Raw genomic sequence first — 231 nt, forward strand, 5'->3', positions numbered from 1 at the left:
GTGACTTATACTATGATTCTTTGCAGTCTGTTCTTAGTGCAATCGAGTTCTTCCACACCTTAAATGGGTCTGTATTATCGTGCATGCCAAATGGGTTATACCATGCTCAAGTGTTTTTAAATTATTTTGCTGTTAAGTATATCTGCACACGTAATGGTTGTAGTGATATATCCCTTCAAGTATAATTATAATGTTCTTCTGTTGCTTTGGTGAGTTGTGGGTAAGAATTGT

This window comes from Penaeus monodon, chromosome 34, assembly GCF_015228065.2.
Source record: "Penaeus monodon isolate SGIC_2016 chromosome 34, NSTDA_Pmon_1, whole genome shotgun sequence".
Lineage (NCBI taxonomy): Eukaryota > Metazoa > Arthropoda > Malacostraca > Decapoda > Penaeidae > Penaeus > Penaeus monodon.